The following is a 20,549-nucleotide window of genomic DNA, read 5'->3' as shown; positions in this document are numbered from 1 at the left end:
CTAAAAATGTGTATACACACATCATTATTTCCATCAACTATTAGATTTATTTATTTATTATTTATTAACATTATTCATTATAAGTATAAGATATTTATATATTACATAAGTATATACTACATTAAATTTATATGAATTTATATATAAAATAAATATATAATACATTTATTCTATTCTATATAATTCTGTTGTTATATGTATAGACTATACTTAGTAGCAGAATCTGAATTTGGGGGGGTTGGGCCACACTCAGTGATGCTCAGGGGTTACTCTGGCTTTGCGCTCAGAAATTGCTGCTGGCTTGACACAATATGGGTCCATTCTGGGTCAGCTGCATGCAAGGCAAACTTCCTACCAATGTAATATTGCTCCGGCCCCCAGAATTTGAATTTTTTTAATTAATTTTTTTATTTTAATTATGACAACAAAGATGCAAAGAAAGAGGACAGGGTAAAGTTACTGTGGAAGCCCAATCACCCATAAACAGAATTCTCGGTAATCCCATCAATGATATCCCAGCCTTGAACTTTCAGCCAAAGAACATTAAGAAAAACAAAACTGAACCCATGTACAATGCAATTACTTTGTCCCTCAAATCCCCAGTTGTAGTACATACTATTTCTTAGCAGCACACAAATATAATCTAAAGACATTAGACTTATGTAACTCCTTAAACATTGAGGGCAAAGTACATTTCTCTAGTTCCATGCACATGCTTACTAGTTTAAGTTAACCTCAAAAGTTTTAGTGGGTTGTTTTTCTTAAGGATTGGAGTCAAGGGAACATAGTAAAAAATGGTATTAAAGTGGCATTTATTTGCATAGGCCCACCAAAACATAAGGGACATGGAAAGACAAATTATGGTCTAAATACAAGGAGACCCTACCCCTGAAGTTTCCTGGCACAGGACTGACTCTAGGCTCTAGGCAAGCTAGTTTGTCCAATTCAAGTCATCATCTGTAGTGGCAATACACCTCCATTCCTCACATAGTCTCTGTTGTTGGTATCATGCTTCTGTATTAAAGATCCTGGAGTCTGCATATCCCATATTGCAGTCAGGATGGTGCAGAGCATCCTCTCGTTTCACCTCACACTTAAGGGGCACTAGAGAGAACCATGTCCTGTAGAGCAGGTCATTGTTGTTGTCAAGTCTTCTCAGTGTAAACAGAAGTCTCTTTTTAGGAGGTCGATGTCAGACCCTTGGTAGTGTCTTTCCTGGTAGAGGACTGCTTCCAGCTGTTGCTATAAAAGACCTTGGAAGTTTCGTAGATAGCTTGCCTGGTTCCGGCGTGAATGGAGGATGCCCATTCTTCTGAGGCCTGTGCCAGGTCATTATATCAATGTTCAGGGTGTAAGGTACATTGTACTGAGATTTATTAGATAAGAACTTATCTGTATGTATGGTGTTTTCCCATTTTAATGTGTCTATGCAAACAAGGATCAATGCTATGAAGCGTTATTGGTGCATCTGGAAGCAATAGGAAAAGGACCAGCAATTTCCATGACATAGTTCAATCATAGGCATCAAACTGAGGGACAGTTCCACCAACAATCCTTACTTAACAGCTTACAAAGAAAAGACAAGATGAAAAGTGGATAGAAACATCATGGTAGAAGAATATATAGAGAGTTACATCAGTTAAAGAAAATACCCATAAAATATTCAAAAGATATATGTGTTCAATATGTGTTCAATTTGTGTCCTTCTAAAAAGTTCTGGGATTTGTTAGGTCTACTGTATGTCTTAGGTCAGAGATTAGAGGAGCATATGTTCGCACGGGGGTACTAGCCCCCGTGCGGTCTGCAAAATGTAGACTGGTATGAAATTGCCAGTGACAGCCTGAGTATAGCTGAGCAGCTATCTGCCACCCACCAGATCAAACTCCACCCCGTAAGCCCCACCCTAGGCCAGTCTCTGGACACGGCCTGGGAGTGGGGAAAACCCAGGGTGCCCCGTCAGCTCCTTCCCGGAACCCACCTGGAGATCCGGAGGAATGGGGGAGAGGGGGGTCGGGTGACCCAGGTCCGGGCCCCCCTACCCTAGGCCGGGCCAAGAGGCTGCTGGCACATGCTGAGGCCTGCCAGCTGCCCGCCCATGCCGGCTAAAAATCCTGCTCCAGGAAGGGACAGAGACCCTCCCAAGCCCGAAGGACAGGGATTTAAGCCCCACCCTAGGCCAGTCTCCGGACAGACCCAGCCTGGGAGTGGGGAAAACCCAGGGTGCCCCGTCAGCTCCTTCCCGGAACCCACCTGGAGATTCGGAGGAATGGGGGAGAGGGGGGTTGGGTGACCCAGGTCCGGGCCCCTCTACCCTAGGCCAGGCCAAGAGGCCGCTGGCACATGCTGAGGCCTCCAGAATTTGAATTTTTAAAAAGATATTTCCTATAATAATCTCACTACCATAAGGGCCAAAGAGACAATGAAATGAGTCGGACACTTGCATGTAGCTCACCTCGAGTCCCCTACATCTCATGTCTTCCACCCCAAGTCCAGCCAGAACCAGGAGTAAGAAGCCCTGAGCACCACCACGTGTGGCACCAAACCAAACCAAACCAACAAGAATCTACTACCACAAATATCTCTCTGCTCTCAGGCACTGAGATAACTGCTCTATATATGAAACAATTACTCAATCCAAGGGTAAATTCTGCGGGTAAGTCTAATTCTCAATTTTCATAAGCAAAAAAAAAATTGACTCTTATAAGATTACTTACCTGGCTTGCTCTTTCAAGAACCTGTGTTCTCTTAGATATGCATTCCTCTCTTTGCCCCCACATCTTTCTAAGTAAATTTCTTTCAATAAAAACTGTCTGGCTTCACTAGGGAAATAAAATAAAATTTAAAACGAGAGAGAGAAAGAGAGAGAGTATTTGCTCAGATCATTCTGATACTAACTTACTGCTACTTTCTACTCTACAGCCCCATGGACAGTGAGCTGGATAAGGGGAAAGACTACATGTCCTGAATTAATATTTCTAATCCACTACTATAGATTATAGAAAATTCAATAAATATACTCAGTGAAGGAATGAGTGAAAATTCCTTGTAATACTCTTGGTGTTAACTACTGTTCTATGTTCTTAACATGGGCATCTTTAATAATAAGTCTTAGTCTTAGGATTGTGGAAGAACACGTTTTCCAATGGAGCAAAATCTACAGCTCATTTTTATGCCTTGAAATTTCTAGCCTACCAAAAACATTTCAGCCATTTTAGCATCCTTGGGTCCCTGTGAAGTCCTCGCTTACAAAGTGCTTTCTGGTTATTCACAATTAATTATCCCAGTGGCAAATGTGACTCATTATCCCATCAATGCCATTTCGATGAGGGGAAACACATAAGTAAGTCACATCCAAGGTCAAAGTCAAATGAATGACAGAGTCAGGCATGAAACCAGTGACCCTAGCCCTTAATCTAGTTAGTTCTGCCTCTGGCTGCTGGTCTCTTCCAAGATTTCTACATCGTTCCAAATCTCCTCACTTTGCCAGATGTTTACCACATCTTTCAAGTGGAAGCAAGTCCTTTCAATTAGGCTCACAAGGGGAAACCCACCCTGCTTCTCTGAAGGAAGAATGGCTGAACCAGTTCGTCTAAAATAAGAACTGACGTGATTCTTTGTTAGAATTCTGAAGTTGTTCTGACAGCATTTTCTTCTTGGCGAGCATCCCACCAGTAATGAACTGGAATATAAAAAAACAAAGGCTGTTCTCATGTTGTTTCCCAACCCAAGAGAGTAAGCATTGGGTGAGCACTGAATGTCGGCATGTTTATCTGAGTCCTGAACTTGACTTTTTCCAAGCTAAATTGTCCCCAAGTTCCCATCAGCTTGTGCACAAATGAAAGCAAGTCTCCACGTTGCTGCCAGAGTCCCCCCAAAACAAAGTCATTTCAATAATCATTTAACAATTTTATTCCTGATATTTTTTTCTCTTAAAGGAATAGGAATAAATGAGCTGCTGTGAATGTCATAGATAAAAAACTGGGCTTAGATTTTAAGTGCTATGACTTGTCTTTATTTCCAATTTCATAATCCAATTTCATGTCTCTACTAGCATTTTCAGGGTGCCACGTTTGTACAGTTCCTTTGAAAAGTTCATAATCTCTATTAATTAAAGGAATTAAAAAACATAAGAGGTAAGCATGAAAAGGTCAGTCAAAAACAAAAGCATAGTTCAAAACCCAGATATTCGGTTAGATTTACTGTGAAGGTATTTCTTGTGAAGTGAAAAGTTACTCCTGGCCAGTTACTGTGGATAGAATCCTAGAAATTACAAATAAAGGTCTTTCTAGGTTTTCCCAGTGTCCTCAGAATTTGAAACAGAAAACTCAAAGTATTTCTCCAAGGAGATTTCCAGGTTAAACTGGGAACCACAAATAATTAGAACAAGCTGATGTGTAGACTGTAGTTGCTCTGGCAATTTCAGCACAAGGGCAATCATTGGCGTAGTTGGTGAGCAGGCTTCCAGGCAAGAGAGGTCAAAGAAAAAATACACACCAACATAAATATTTATCCAGCACTTTCGCCCTAACTCCCACCTACAAAAGGGAAAAAAAAAATCCCAAAATTCTAGTCTTTGTTGTTTCAATAGGGTTTAGAAGTCACAATCAGGGCCCGGAGAGATAGCACAGCGGCGTTTGCCTTGCAAGCAGCCGATCCAGGACCAAAGGTGGTTGGTTCGAATCCCGGTGTCCCATAGGGTCCCCCGTGCCTGCCAGGAGCTATTTCTGAGCAGACAGCCAGGAGTACCCCTGAGCACTGCCAGGTGTGGCCCAAAAACCAAAAAAAAAAAAAAAAAAAAGTCACAATAAAAACTAAACATAGACTAGAATAGGGAAAGTATACGTTTAACATTTTATACTTTGTCTTCTTTGGTTTAGCTGGTTTTTCTCCCTTTTTTTGCTAGTTAGTTAGAGAGAGCAATTTGGTTAGAATAAGAGTTGAAAGGTCAACTTTTTGTCTAGAGGCATAAAGCTTTTGTTAGCATAAGAAGTAATGGCCTATTCAGTATCACTTTATGTTTCCCATTATGTGTGTGACTTTGAATCCAAATCCTCAAACTTGGCATTCTCTTCCCAATTCCTCACATTTAAAGGAGACATGAATATAAGAATAAGGGTTTTTTTCACCTTAATTCGATTATAATAAAATCCCTGGGTCAGTGGTGAATGGCAATCGACTCTAGACTTTGTTGTCAACTTAGAGAGTGTGGTGGGGGCAGTGTGTAAAAAGCCAGAGCACAGTGAGCCTGGAAAAATGAGAGTAGAGGGCCGGAGAGATAGCATGGAGGTAGGGCATTTGCCTTGCATGCAGAAGGTCGGTGGTTCAAATCCCGTCATCCCATGTGGTCCCCCGAGCCTGCCAGGAACGATTTCTGAGCATTGAGCCAGGAGGAACCCCTAAGCGCTGCCGAGTGTGACCTAAAAATCAAAAAAAAAAAAAAAGTGAGAGTAGATACCACACACTGGAAGTCAATTGCTGTTTTGCTGAAATTCAGGATCTAGGTTGCCAAATTGATGTATCAAGAGAAAAAAAAAATCTGGAATTTTCCCATATTTGGCAACTTAGTCTAGTTTTGTTGTCTGTTTGCTTGTTTGTTTAAGAAGCGTTGCCTCACATACCACTGTGAGAAAAAGGATAGGAACCTATATGCAGCCTCTTCCTTAAAATAGGGTGCTGACAGTGAAGTTGGTTCTTTGGATTTTACTTCCCTTGTCTCCCCACCCACTTCACACTGCTGCGCCTCTGCCCTCCACACACAATCCTACACTCTCAGGCTTTCTTTTTACTTAACTCTGAATTCAGTACACATCTTTGGAAGCAACAAAGATCATTTGTTCTTCTGTGTTTTTCTCTAAGACTTGAAGTCTTTGTAAGATGTGCATTTAAAATTTTCTTTTTCTCTTCCAATTGTGACCATGGGTATGTTTCTATCAAGGTACAATTTATTATGGTGGATTCTATATTTGTGGAATTTTTTTTTAATTTGTCTCAGTGAAGAGTCACATCTCTGGAAAGGCAATGAGGAAGTACCAACGAATCTTTACTGAACTGAATCCCGGATCTACCATAGCAGTAATGCTAAGATACTAAAATTGTTCAAATCAGAGTTTTATTGCACATCAGTCATGAAGATGGGCATAGATATAAGCTCATTTCTGATCACTGATTTACATCTGAAGAGTCAGACAAAAAAAAAACAAGAACCCCGGATCTACCATAGCAGTATTGCTAAGATACTAAAATTGTTCAAATCAGAGTTTTATTGCACATCAGTCATGAAGATGGGCATAGATATAAGCTCATTTCTGATCACTGAAGAGTCAGACAAAAAAAAAAAAAAACAAGATGTGGTGTCAGAGGCCAACCTAGATCCAGGACTCAGAAATCTAATGTCAGCATTTAGTGTGGTCATTTTGTGGACCAGCATATTCTTCAATACTAGGTGGCATTATATCAAGACTTCTGAGACCCAGGTACCAAATATTTGGGTTTCATGCTCGCCAGTTTAGGCACTCTGAAATGCCCAGATTTACTCTTGACTGGCATATCACCATAGTTCTGTAATTCCAGAGACAATATTCTGTGATACTACATAGCTCCAGACTCTGTGTTCAAGATCCAGCATGAGACAAATTTAAATAGCACATTGTGATTTGTCTTTTTTTTAATTACTCAGTCATATAATGACAGAATCTCATGCTTAGAAGTATAACAATTCGAGGCCAGAGAGATAGCATGGAGGTAGGGCGTTTGCCTTGCATGCAGAAGGTCGGTGGTTTGAATCACGGCATCTCATATGGTCCCCCGAGCCTGCCAGGAGTGATTTCTCAGCATAGAGCCAGGAGTAACCCCTGAGCACTGCCAGGTGTGACCCAAAAACCAAAAAAGAAAAAAGTATAACAATTTATGGGGCAGAGTGATAGCACAGTGGTAGGGTGTTTGCCTTGCACATGGCCACCATGGGATGGACCACGGGGTTTGATCCCCGGCATCATATGGACCCCTGAGCCTGCCAGGAGCAATTTCTGAGCACAAAGCCAGGAGTATTCCCTGAGTATCACAGGGTATGGTTAAAAATAACCAAAAATTATTATGCGATTCAATATTTTCTGTAGCCAGACTCTAAGTATAAAGCTGGAGTAGACCTTTGCAATCACTTTTTAGTCTCAAAATTCTGAGGTATATGTAACTCAAGGGTGTCAGCTTATACAAAGAGGTTCCAACCCTAAATTTCTGTACCAGGTCAGCATATAGAAAAGTTGTGGGTAGTCAACAAGAAAAGACTAATGGCAATAAGTATATCCACTCAGAGATTTGGTCTTCTCTTCTGTGAAATAATAGGATTGAATGAAATGATTCTAGTAATAGTCAAGTTTTATTATTTTCTGCTGCTACCACAAAAAGTAAACCAATTTGAGGGGGATTGGTTACTTCTTTTGGGGGGATGGGGGGTTTAAAAACATACACACCTGGTAGTGCTTAGGGTTTACTCCTGGCTCTGCACTCAGGGATCATTCCTGGCAATGCTTGGAGGACCAGCAAGGATGCCAAGGATTGAACCCAGTTCAACCAGACACAAGACAAGCGCCTTCCCTGCTGTACTAAATTCCAACCCTGAAACTCAATTCTTGATTCTTCGTTGTTGTTGCTACTGTTGCTATTGAATGCTTAAATATTTTTAATATTTAGACTACTATAGTTATTTGTTTTTAAACCTTTAGATGTTTGCCAATATATTTTGGCAACTTTTAAGCCACTCACACAAACCTATTGTTTTTTCATTTTATTTTAAATTGTCTTGATCTTATAGGAAATTCAGAGAAACAAAGAGGGAAAGAAGCACTTACAATTTCTTGGCTTTTGCCTCAACAGAAAACACGTTATCATTTTTTTTTAAGTAATTCACTTTATTTTTGAAAAAAATCACAAGGAAAGAAAAAAATTAAAGCAGAGACCCTAAAAAAAAAAGTCCATACACTGCATTTCCATCCATCTCCCCAACATTTCCACATCTTGGGATGTTTCTCTAACAATGAGTTAAAGATTGATGCTTTAGAGGATAATGAAGAATGGAACTACCTTAAAGACGTACAGTTTCTTTTCAGCTCCTTCTCTGCATGGGCCAGGATACTGGAGAAAATCAGCAGATTTCTGAGAGTTAATGTTCAACCAGGTACAGTAACGGATACAGAGGACAAGACGCATTTGTTTGACAGGTCCTCCTCTCCCTTCTATGGAAGGTAGCATGTAGTAGCCTTGTATGTTGCCTTGTCTAATTAGCTGCTGAGCTGTGCTCTGGTTTCTTGCTCCTGATGGAAACTTTGCAGGAAAACTGCTGTCACCGGGCATGATGAAGTGGTACTTGATTGTGCTACGAGATGTCCTGTGGCTGTGGTCCAGACTGTTTTAATTAATCATCAACTTTGCAGATTCCAACACCAGGGCTTGCCTAGTAGGACAGGAGCTTTGCAAAAGTAACTGTGAATGATCTGTAGCTGTGGAATGAATATAAGGAAATGCTTTGTTTATATATTTTTAAAGGGCCAACTACAATAGGCAGTACTGTGAGCAAGCCTGAGAAAAAGGAAAATGCTTTCAAACCCGGGCTCGTCACAGCATTTTCATAAGAAAAAAAAAAAGTACCAATATTTACCATCTGATGTAGCCACATCTGTGACCACTTCAGTACTGGTTAAATGTTTGGTCATTTTATCACTCCATAATTATTCAATTAAGTTTATTCAAGTAAGTTCTTCCTCACGACTAGGAATTTGCATCACAGATGCAAGTTGGTCCCTCTGGATAAGTTACTCTCTCAAGGTTAAAGTCACCATCTGTATATTATTTTTTATGGTCGTGAGGGACTTTTAAAGTGCATAGAACAGTAGCATTGTTCTTAGAATATTGTAGTCATTAATGTTGGTGGCTAATAATATTTCTATGGTGCTTGGACTCATCATTCTAAAAGCTAATGTAGTAAAAGAACATCTGTGAAAATCACCATTGGTACAGTCTAAAGTGAATTGTGAGGATTACAGAGATAGTACAGTAGTAACGTGCTTGCCCTGCACACAGAAAACCTGTGTTTAAACTCCCTGCATCCTATATGAGACATTTAAAGAGTGATTCTTGAGCATAGAGCCAAGAATAAATTCTGAGTACAGCAGGGTGGGTGTGATCCACAAATTAATAATAGTAATAATAATAATAATAATAATAATAATAATAATAATAATAAAATTAACTATGGAATCAGGGCAGAAATAAGACCTGAGAATGATCAAACGTGCCCACTCTCAATAATAAAACCAAAAACACAAAAATACTAATAATTTCATAGAACTAAAAGCTGGACCAATAGTATGGTGTGTACGGACATTTAACATACATGTATCTGACTCTAGTTAGATTCCCAACATTCCATATTGTCCCTTGAGTCCCAGCAGGAGTGATTCTTTTTTTTTTTTTTTTTTTTTTTAGCTGGAGTGATTCTTAAGTGTAGAACCAGGAGTAATCTCTGAATGTGCCAGCTGTCTCTCATAAGCAAAAAAATCATAATTTCATAGAATTATATAATAGTTAATAATGGGCATGGCTTATTTATAAAAATTTATATATACTTAAGTGCAAACATATTCTAGAGGAATTTTTCAGTGAAAAAAATTTACAGACTAGATAGCCTATCCATAAAACAACACAGAATAGCATTTACATGATTGGCAATACTTATACATAAGTATATGGGAAAAAAGCCTGAAAAGTTATCCAAAAAATTGATAGCAATTCTCCAAGGAAAGGGCTAAAACTGAGGAAAGAAGAGTAAGTAAAAGTTGAAGGATGCATTTGGTTGGTTGGTTGGTTGGTTGGTTGGTTGGTTGGTTGGTTGGTTGGTTGGTTGACTGGCTCTCTGGCTGGTTGGTTGGTTGACTGGCTCTCTGGCTGGTTGGTTGGTTGACTGGCTCTCTGGCTGGTTGGTTGGTTGGTTGGTTGGTTGGTTGGTTGGTTGGTTGGTTGGTTGGTTTGCTTGCTTTTGGAGTCACACATAGAAAACACATGGTGATGAGTTTTCTACTGGTTCTTCCCTCAGGGATAACTCTTGGTGGTTTTGGGGAACCATATGAGTACCAGGGATTGAATTCTACCTGGGTAAGGCAAGCACCTTACCTATAGTACAATCACTTTGACACCTTATTTTTTATTCTATGCTTTTACAAGAGTAATTATTACATTAAATGTTGCTTATATCAGTATAAACTTGTTTAATATATTCAAATACATTCGTCATGGTTTGTTAAAGTTTAAAACTTTTTTCAAAACATTTATAACAAATAAGAAACATTTTGTATATAAGGTTATTTAATTTGTTTTTATTTTCAAACCAAGCACACTACAGTGAAAGTGTTTCTCTTTATGATTCAGCAATAATATATATACATCTAGATTATTGCTGTCTGTAATACAAATGTTATTTCAAACTATTAATTAAACTTTTAAAGCACTTAAGAATAGTATACAAAAAAACAGAAATCCATCAGTACACTAAGTATTTTTAAGTTTGCACATAAATCTACATAAAAATCAAGCTTCCTTTTCTATTTGTGCAAATAAACTACATAACTTTAAGAATTAATAACATTTATCTTGCTTTTCACTTAGAAAATTGCATCAAAAGAGAATTTTAATTTATGGCAACTTTATTCTACAAACTCCATAGAGAATTAAAGTAATTCTCTGAAAGCAGAAGTAAAATCAGTTCACATTAGCCACTTCTAGCAAAAGTATCTTCTAATTGTACTTTTACTTGTCTCCAGAGAATAGCAAATTAGCCTTAGACAAAGACTTTTTTATTAGATAATCCTAAAATTTGGGCATCAATTGAATTTGTAAAGTTTTACAATTTTTGTTTTTGCCATACAGCAACAATGAAAAAATCAGGAAGTCTGTGGAGTTGCTTATGTAGGGAAATCAAGAGAGAACACAACCGAATCTCTCCTTGCAATAGTCATTACTAGGTAGCCATCATTTTAGAAAACAATGTCACAAAAGCTATTTCGATGCTGTCATGCTTAAGAATAATTAGTTTCCATCAAAGCAACAGATGATCAGTGCATGTTGTCCACTGGATCATTACAATGAACAACCAATACAGATAAATGATATCTAATCTTTTCTGCTCTTCTATTGGGGTGATAGATGGTTATAACATCTCCAATATTATAAGGCAGAAAAATTATGCTGACATTTAGAAGCAAAAGCACAGAAAGATAAAACTAACTATAAAGCATGCCCAATACTATTGGGAGGAAAAGAAATATCTAAAGACAAATAGGACAGAAAACAGAATGGCAATTAGGCCAAAGGAGAATTATGGGAAGGAACGACTATCCCTTGTGGGTGGTAGGCAACTCAATTAATTATATAACTAGAAAGGGGGGAAACCAGGCATTTTCGTAAGACAAGTTATTAAAAGGAATATTGACTTAAGCATCTTTTAACTTGTATGCCCTAAAAGAAGACGAAAGGGTTTCCCTAGTATTGATCTGTTTCCTAATCAGTTTGACTTTAAGGGATCATATAATGAGAAATGGTTGAGCAGCAAATGAGACTAAGAAGGAAGCACAATTACTTACAACTTACATTTGCCACCTTTAATAGATCATAGCTTTTCTATGCCATTTTGTGTTTGTGTTATATTTGTCAGGTATGGCTGGAAAAGAACTGTTCAGCTTGCCCTAAATATGACATAGCAATTTGAAACTGTAACTTTTGTAAACTCCACTAGTATTCATCATTTCCAGAAAAATTATGACGTGAGATGGTTTAGACTGAATCAAAACAGAAGCCATCTTCATGCTTTCCTTTTTTTTCCCCCAGAGATTTAGAATATATTGTGGCTAGTTTTGATCTGTCTGGTTAGTGTTGATTTTACTTTCTAGTAATACAAGTGAACTTTTTTAATTAATTAAGTGTTGATGCTGGGAGACTCCTACTTAGAAAATTCTGCCCACTGTCATTATCTAAGAATTAGCAGTTTCCTGGGAATATTTTACATTCTTTTTTATTAAAAATTATGATCTCTCTAAATGCAATGAAAAATCCTGAAGTGGATTCTGGAACACACACACACACACACACACACACACACACACGAAAGAAGATATTAAAAAATGAAAAAAGTTTACAGTTTAATTAATAATAATAATAATGTATTAGGGCTGGAGGCATAGTGCGGGGGTTAAGGCACTTGCTTTGCACACAGACAACCTCAGTTCGATTCTCAGCACCTCATAGGTTGCCCGCTAACAACACTAAGATTGACCCTCGAACAGAAAGCCGGAAGCAAACTCAAAGCATCACTAAGTATGACCTTTAGTAAGTCTCATGCCCCAATCCCAGGGGATTGAGGAACATGGATCTGGAAGCAACACAAACATGGCAAATAATTCACACAAGTTTAGGGAGATAAAATAAGTTCAGGAACTTTCACTACAAGCTAGCTGCAAGCAGGCAAAACAGGCAGACAGGCATGCCATGGAACCAAAACCACATGAAGTCTCTCTGACCCGAGGTCTTTATTGGAAAGAGTAGGACACACACACACACACACACACACACAAACATACCATGGGTGGAAAACAGATAGGCATATGGGGCCACACACACACACACACACACACACACACACACACACACAAACATACCATGGGTGGAAAACAGGTAGGCATATGGGGCCAGTCCAGAGGTACTTCCCACTCAGTTGGGACAAGCACAAGCAAAGAAAAATTATCCTGAATAGTGTAAAAACCATTTACTCCAACAATTGCCCAAAGCATCCATTAAATACTATTGCACCAATACATGCTAATATAAGCTCTACCCTTAATTTACGTAAATGAACCACATTTGTGTAAGATGGCAATATTAGAGGAAGTGAACAAAACATCCATGCCATCTTTGCAACTCTTCTATAATATAAATTGTTTCAAAGTAAATAGAATATATATTTAATATATAGTTGGGTAATGTGTTACTCTTATTTATATCATTTGTATAAGATATATCATATATAAGATATCTGATATTTTTATAGCAGTATAAAAAATTGTTTTAAGAAACTCTAAAATAGGCCTGAATAATTGAGAAGGGCATTTGCAGGTGGATGACCCAGGTTCAATACCTGGCACTCCATATGATCCCCTAAGTCCCTCAGGAGTGATTTTTGAGTACAAGGCCAGGTGGTGGGCCCCCCCAAATGACCCCCCCCAAAAAAAAACAAAAGCTAAAAGTCAAAAGGGAGGACTGGAGAGATAGTGCAGCGGTAGGGCATCTGCCTAGCAAGCGGCTAATCTAGGACAGACCGTGGTTTGATCCCCCAGCTTCCCATATGATCCCCCAAGCAGGGACTGATTTCTGAGCACATAGCCAGGAGTTATCCCTGAGCATCACCAGTATAGCCAAAAAAAAAAAAAAAAAAACTAAAAAAAATTTTTAAAACGTCAAAAGGTATTAAAAGAAAGAAGACTAAACTGGATCCTACCTTTAAGGCAGGGGTGGGTCAGCATTTGACTGCCAACAGCCATTTGGATATTTGTGACTTCATTTTTGTGCCATACAACACCAATAAATGTCTTGAAGGCTGCCAAATAAAAGCATATGTATGCAATCTGTCATGTACCAGAGCCTGGTCACATGATTTTAAAGACCTTAGAAAGCCCATGAATTGGGGCTATTTGTTCCCAACCTTACTTTAAAGAATGCAATGGCAGGCCCGGAGAGATAGCACAGCGGTGTTTGCCTTGCAAGCAGCCAATCCAGGACCAAAGGTGGTTGGTTCGAATCTGGGTGTCCCATATGGTCCCCTGTGCCTGCCAGGAGCTATTTCTGAGCAGACAGCCAGGAGTAACCCCTGAGCACCGCTGGTGTGGCCCAAAAACAAAACAAAGAATGCAATGGCAGATGGGTGAGAATTTAATAACAGCCACTCTAGCAACTGGATCATATCACTTCTTCTCCAAGGGATATTTTATGCTGAGAGCAACTCTTTCTGGAATCCCGACCCTTCTTCTTGACACTTACTCAAATTGACTATTTTAATTTAGCGACTTAGCTCATCTGGCCTTGGAAGTCTTTTATTATTTCATGATTCGTTGACTTGGCCAGTGTCTTTTCTATTTTTCAAATTCATAGCACTTCTCCTAAATGTTATTTTATAATGTTTATAATCTATTTAAACCTTTACTTTTTTCATAGTGTTATTTTACCTTATTTTATAAAAAAAATATACCTTATTTCACACCAAAACAAAGATCATCCCTGGTTCTTTTGTATCTGTTTGTTTACAATTTGGTTTTACCCCAAAATAGAGATTGTCGTCCAAGCAAATCTGAATAGGATTGGCTCAGGATAGCCTGAGCTATTTGCCCTTACTCTGTTTTTACTCCACCTGGGAATGGTCTCTGTACTCAATAAAAGCGACCATTCTGGCAGACAAGTCACTCTTGGTAAGAGGTAGAAGACTGGCAAATCCTTTGTTTCATTCTCAGCTCAGTCTGGATTATTTTGTGTGGTCTAAAACTCTGCTTTAGACTGGGCACCACTGAGGTTGGAGATAGGGCACATGGGGTGATTTTACACACCCCACATGTGTAAATATTTTAGATATTACATATTTTTATTAAATATCATATTTCATTGAGTCTGAGGTACCATTAGTTGCAAAATGCACCATTCTAATCCCACTCAAACTGAAAAAGTTTTGCCTGTTTTAAAATGTCATTAGAACAATTAAATGCATTCCAAGAATGTAAGCATAAAGATAAAAAGTACTATAATATTATTGTGGCTATTATCATAAACAAGGATCTTACAATAAGAATCATATTTTTTACTAGAAGGTCATTAGAGGGCAAGTATTATTCATCTTCAGCCATAAATCATGGATATGTGGCAAATACCTTTGAATGTAATAATGCCTTTGATGGCCCTGAAAAAAATAGCAGGTTTTTTCCCCCTAAATTTCCACCCTCACTCCACTCCTGTCCCTATCAGCTTGCTAGGACTCCAAGTTGTGAATATTGACTTTGTCGAGAACATAGTTCTTGGTGAAGCTCATCTATAACAAAGGTGAGTTCCAAAATATTACAAGATTCACCAATGTCTGCTATTGTAAGAGATGAAGTAATGTCATGGCAAGAAATAAAAGTGTCTTTGAGTTGAAGAGTGGGAAAAAAGTGCCTTTGAATGCTTTAAGTTTTAGTATTGATCTGATTGATCAGAGGCATACTAAAGGCTTAATTACATATGTCATGTAAACACCATTTAGTTGCTAAAGAGTTGAACAGTAACACTGATTGTTTTCTGCTAATGAGGTTGCAGACTGTGCTTTTGGAGTGATTCATTTATTATTTGGTTTACACTAAATTTTGAAGGGTGGCTCATCAACATTCAGCAAATTGGGTGGTTTGCCATCGACCACCAAAGTGGAGATTCAACCCAAACTTGCTAATAGGATGTTCACTAAAACTCAAAATCACACAACTCTATGAGTGACAAAAAGACTTTTCTCAAACTCACAAGTTGTTATTTTCTTCACTTGGTTTTCATTACATAACCTGTAGCTGTATACTATCCTAAGGGCTGGAGCAATAGAATAGCGAAAAGGGTGTTTGCCTGGCCTGTGGCTGATCTGAGTTCAATCTCCAGCTTCTCACGTGGTCCCATGAGCATCACCAGGAAAGAGAGTAACTTTGGAGAGAATAACTTGCCAATGTTGACTCACCTGAAATAAATATACCACTCTGGTGTGGGGTTTACAGGGAGAATTGGTCAGGATGACAGGTGACAAGGGACTTATGGAAGTTTCAGTACCTTACACTCAACTTTCCTATGACCTTAAAAGTGTTCTAAAAATAAATTTATGGGGCTGGCACTATAGAGCAGCTGTTAGGGCATTTGCCTTGCAGGGGGCTGACCAGGTTTGGATCCCTGGCATCCCACATGGTCCCTGAGCCTGTCAGTAGTGATTTCTGAGTGCAGATCCTGGAGTAATTACCTCTGAGGGCCACAACGTGTGACCCAAAAACTGATAGATAGATAGATAGATGATAGATAGATAGATAGATAGATAGATGATAGATAGATAGATAGATAGATAGATAGATAGATAGATAGATAGATAGATAGATAGATAGATAGATAGATAGATAGATAGATGAAAAACGGATAGATAGCTAGATGATAGATAGATAGGTAGATAGATAGATTAGATAGATAGATAGATAGATAGATAGATAGATAGATAGATAGATAGATAGATAGATAGATAGATAGATAGATAATAAAGAAAATGTATACAGACACACTTTCCCCACCCCTCTTCACCTGGTTAATAGCTCTCTATCATTTAATGTACTCTGCTAATACCATCTCTACCTACATTTCTTTGTCCTATTTCTCAAGCCTTCCCTGACCTCGCACTTAGTGCCAAGACCTTATTTTGTCTTTGAATTCCCAACTCTACCACAAACACACAGTAGAAGTTCAGTTAAGCATCCATTAAATGAACAAATATGAGGGAACAAATTTGCCAAGCAGTTTTAGTTTGGGTATGAAACTCTATCTCTTTGGCTTTTTTTCTAATCAGTCAACCTACAGAAGCGAGGTAGGACAGAAAAAGCTACCAAAACTAAAAGATTACACAGTATTCTACCAGATTCTAGAAGCTCTGCAGGATCATTCAGATAATTTAAGTGTTACAACCTAAGCATTCTATAATCATGTTTTTTGTTTAATCCCATGACTCCTGCTTCCATTCCAAAGCCCTATAATGATTAAGAGGAAGAGGAAATCAAAGCTCTTGTTTAAACCAGGTGAAAAGTGCACTCAAGCACTCCCTCTGCCTTGTTTTCTGCCCACATACCCCAGAAGGATCCAAAGTACTGGTTTACAGAGAATGCCTCACCGAGGCTCCAGTCACAAAGGAAAAAGAAACTCCCCTGGCTTCTATTTATACAGCTACAAAGCAAAACCCAACTTTACAGCCATAAAGGGCATATACATGGAGGGGAATAAAAATCGGACTGCATCCACTTAATGCAGGGTTTGAAGTGAGTCATTTATACCTAGGAGGTGGTGCTCTGATGGAAGGCACAGCTATAGCTTGCCTCCTGTCCCTCCAGATAATAGTCCTTAAAATGCCTCCAATTTGGGGTTGTCTAGCATACACACACGTCAACATTCCGTTTCTGCAAAAGAGCTCTCTGGCGATTGGTCTATGCCACACATCAGACTCAGGGAGGATTATTTCAGCCAAGCGATAGGAACTCATGTTTTATCACTCCTGTTATTTATTTATGTATTTATTTATTTGGTTTTGGGGTCACTCCGGACAGTGCTCCTGGCTCTGCACTCAGAAATCGTTCCTGGCAGGCTCGGGAGACCATATGGGATCCCGGGATTTGAACCACCATCTGTCCAGAATCGCCTACATGCAAGGCAAACATTCTACCACTGTGCTATCTCTCTGGCCCCTATTTATTATTCTTCCAGATAAAAACTTTCATGCCACATCCCTCAAAGGGTATCATCATTGTTTGAATGAATTTGGGGTATAAATTTTTATCCAGGGATTGGGTGATATATCGTACAGCAGGTAGGGTGCTTGCTTTGAAAATGACAGACGTGAACCCCCATCAGGAGTAATTACTGAGTACAGAGTCAGAAGCAACACCTGAGGGGTTTGGGTTGAGCAAAATATTAAAAAATAAATAAACCTTCATCCCTTTGCAAGGGCTGACTGTCTGGCATCTTTCCAGCAGATTGCTGTAATGCCCAATGGGATATTGTAACACATACATAAATAAGAAATCTGGGAACAAAGGAAGTACAAGTAGCAACTGCGTAAGATGGAAGACACAGCCTGTCACCATGGGAATGACAACAAGTGGTGGCAGAAAGACTACTGTGCAATAATTATGCATTCACTGAGGACCTCCAGTTTATATTTGGGTGGAAGTGATGTTGGGGCCACATCCCCCAGTGTTCAGGTACCATTCCTGGCTCTGTGATCTGGAGTGATTCCTAGAAGTGTTCAGGATACCAAAGGTGATGTTGGAGATTCAAACCACCATCAGCCACATGCAAGGTAAGTGTCTATCTCTACCATCTCTCTGTCCCCTACAAGATAGACTTTTGCAGGAGAGAGGAGTGACTAGACCTTATGGAGCTATGGAAGAGCATCCCATGAGGTTTCTCTAGAGCAGGCCTGGGAATGATTTTCAAGGAAGGTGACCTGACATGAGTCTGTGAAGAGTCTTGAAAACCAAGATAATAAAAAAAGATTTGATAAACGTATACATCTTGCCTTTAAAACACAAAGGTGATTTATTTTTATTTTTTATTTTTGGTTTTGGGCCACACCCAGCAGTGCTCAGGGGTTATTCCTGGCTCTGGGCTCATAAATTGCTCCTGGAAAACTTGGGGGGGGGACCATATTGAATGCCAGAGATAGAACCTGGGTCAATCACAGGTCAGCCACATACAAGGCAAATGCCCTACAGCTGTACTATCACTCTGGCTCGACAAAGGTGATTTTTAAATGTTCTTCCCCATTTTCCTTCACGTTGCTGTTGTTCTTGCAATGAGCAAGGTTCACACACATGTTTGGCTGTGACACTTGCACGTTTTCCATCATGGTATTCACCACGGCTTACTCATCAAGTTGCAGTGTCCGCATACTTGGCGTTGGTGCTCGCTGAGGGCTTCGGTATTTAACTACAAAGGTATTTAACTTGCACAGGTACATGACCTGGGGATCACACTCCTTAGGCGTTATGCTCTTGAACATGTTGGATGTAGTGCCCTCCAGGGATGACTGCTTCCTGGTTCCGGTGCTCACACACATTTTACCAGGAGGCACACTCCTTGACTATAGTGCTCACATGTACATGGCAATGTGGGAGAGCACAGACAGCTCAGCTTCTGGTCCTAAAAAGGGGAGTCTCAGGATCATATTTGGCACGTATAATGGCACCAGGGACAAAACTCACACCCGTATGTTTGATAGGAAGTCTTCAATATCACTAAGCCATTCCTCCAGCCCTAGAAAGGTGATAAATTTGGGGGTGATTGGCCACACCCACTGGCACTCTGGGGTTATTTCTGGCTCTGCACTCAGAAATCATTCCTGGCAGGCTCAGAGGACCACATGGGATGCTGGTGATAAAAACAGGGTCAGCCTCATGCAAGGAAAATACTGAGCTATTGCTCCAGTTCCAAAAGGTGATAATTTTTAAAGAAGAAAAGACTAATTTTATTCTCATCACTGTTATTTCCCAGGCTTTTTTTTTAAGCCAGTCAAATTGAGCCGTGAGGGGGGTTATATACCAACTTTTGTGTTACTAATGTTAATAAGTTCTTATAAACCACTGCCATCGGACCAGCTATTTCCTAGGCTTTTAAAGAAAGTACCACCTTTTTATGAACTTTTTTAGTTTATTGCATTTAAACTGCCAAATTAAATTGGTTGAAAAAAAAATAAGTTTTAATTAAAAAGTATTTATAACGTTGGGGATTATTCAAGTATATAATTCTTTTATGCTTTTATTTGTAACAATCCATAATTTACTTTTGCCTTTGGTTTTACAAATTAAGTTTTCTTAAGGCAAACCCTAATGGTTTGAAGTAAAGGAATATAATGACTTATTTACCACTGGAAATCTCTCAAGGTTCCTATTCAATTATAAGTGTTCTTATATAATCCTCAAATTTAGCTGAAAGTCGGGTGAATCTTGAAATTGACCTTTAAAAAGGTTGCCAGAATAGGGACTTGAGAGATACTACTGTGGGGATTAAGGCATTTGCTTTGCAAATCTTCCAATCCAAGTGTTTGACACAATATATGGTTCCCTGAGCCCACCAGGAGTAATCTTCAAGCACCACTAGATGTAGCCCCAAAACAGAACAAAATAAACAAACAACAGTAACAACCACATATATAGCAGACTCTGTGATATGGTGAAGCAGGTAGGGCTCTTGCCTTACACTAGCCAATCCCAAACTCTGGCACCCCATATGACAGTCTCTTTGTCTCATAAGGAATCATCCTTGAGCACAAAGCCAAGAGTAAGCTCTGAGCACCATACTACTGGGAGTGACCAAAACCAACTATTTTTGCTTCACTGACAAAAAAAAATTAGGGCCCAGTAGAGTAGTACTGCAAGTAGGGTGTTCGCCTTGCATGCAACTACCTGTCCCAGGTTCCATTTCCACCAACCGATAGAGTGCCCCCCAATACACCCTGCATCCCATATGGTCTGCTGATCAGAATGAAATGATCCCTGAGTGCAGCAAGTGTGGAAGAAAGAAAAGGAAGGAGAAGAGAAGGGGAGGGAAGGGAAGGAGAGGAAAAGGAGAAGAAAAGCATGGAGATGAAGGGAAGGATATGGAAGCAAAGGGAGAAGAAGGGAAGGGAACAAAAGGAAAGGGAAAGAAAGAGAGGGGAAGGGAAAGGAGGAGGGGGGAAGGGATGGGAGGAGAGGCAAAGGAAGAAG

Source organism: Suncus etruscus, chromosome 17 (genome assembly GCF_024139225.1).
Source record: "Suncus etruscus isolate mSunEtr1 chromosome 17, mSunEtr1.pri.cur, whole genome shotgun sequence".
In the NCBI taxonomy this organism is placed as follows: Eukaryota; Metazoa; Chordata; class Mammalia; order Eulipotyphla; family Soricidae; genus Suncus; species Suncus etruscus.
This window is presented reverse-complemented; position numbering follows the sequence as displayed.